The following is a 1,345-nucleotide window of genomic DNA, read 5'->3' as shown; positions in this document are numbered from 1 at the left end:
GTCTGAAGTAGTGACCAGTGCACCACTTCCTCAATAACAAACGAGCAAACCACTCCTCCTGTCTTAGTCTCTCTCTGTCAGTGCAGAGAATCAGACCACTCAGTCCAGGCTGTCAGTCGGGTAGTTTGACTATTTAAACCAGACAGGGGTTAATCAGCACCTCTGGACCTGGGCAAACCTTAATGCCCAGACTGTGTCAGCACTGCCCTCTTGTGGTACAGGATCGTTAGTGCCGCCTCAGGTAACAGCCCGATTTCATCATGAACATCTCTCCAGCATTTCTCTACAGCTGACAGCAGAAGAGCAACACTCGGTTTGAGGAACATGAGCTGCTCATCTTTTGTCTTGATCTGGAGTCAGAATAGAGAGCAGGTGAAGGAAGAGTGGCTAAAATTAACACTGAGAGAGAGGGGTTCATACAGACACACTGACTGGACACTACGTACATTAACACTGCACTGAGAGAGAGAGGGGTTAATACAGACACACTGACTGGACACTCCAGTACATTAACACTGCACTGAGAGAGAGAGGGGTTAATACAGACACACTGACTGGACACTCCAGTACATTAACACTGCACTGAGAGAGAGAGGGGTTAATACAGACACACTGACTGGACACTCCAGTACATTAACACTGCACTGAGAGAGAGAGGGGTTAATACAGACACACTGACTGGACACTCCAGTACATTAACACTGCACTGAGAGAGAGGGGTTCATACAGACACACTGACTGGACACTCCAGTACATTAACACTGCACTGAGAGAGAGGGGTTAATACAGACACTGACTGGACACTCCAGTACATGAACACTGCACTGAGAGAGAGGGGTTCATACAGACACCCTGACTGGACACTCCAGCATCCATTAATCTGTTATGAATTCAGGTGTTGCCTGATGGGCAGGAGTCATGTCAAATCAGACCTTGTCCCAGAAGCTCAGGGTCCAGAGGAGGACTACGCATTGGACACCAGTCCATAGTGGGACACACACTCACACACACAGAGGCGGTGTAGAAATGCCAATTAATGAGCCTAATGAGTCTCTTGAAGGTGCAAATACCCTGGAGCACCTGAACAATCCCAGGAAGAACACGCAGGCTCCACGCAGAAGGATCCCTATCCAGGACCGAACGTCTGCGAGGAAGTCGCACTGACCACCCTGCTCCCCAAGTCTACTCTCCATCTGCCCCTCAGCCTGCACCGAGCAGGAGAGAGGACGAGACAGAGGGCTCGTGTCGACAAGCAACGGCCAATTCCGCACGCAAGTGCTGAAGCCGCAAGGCAGGGCCGGGGGAACGTGGGGATTTCTCTCAAACAGGGAACAGGCTGATGCAA

This window comes from Atractosteus spatula, chromosome 22 (genome assembly GCF_055471065.1).
Source record: "Atractosteus spatula isolate fAtrSpa1 chromosome 22, fAtrSpa1.hap1, whole genome shotgun sequence".
NCBI classification, from domain to species: domain Eukaryota; kingdom Metazoa; phylum Chordata; class Actinopteri; order Semionotiformes; family Lepisosteidae; genus Atractosteus; species Atractosteus spatula.
This window is presented reverse-complemented; position numbering follows the sequence as displayed.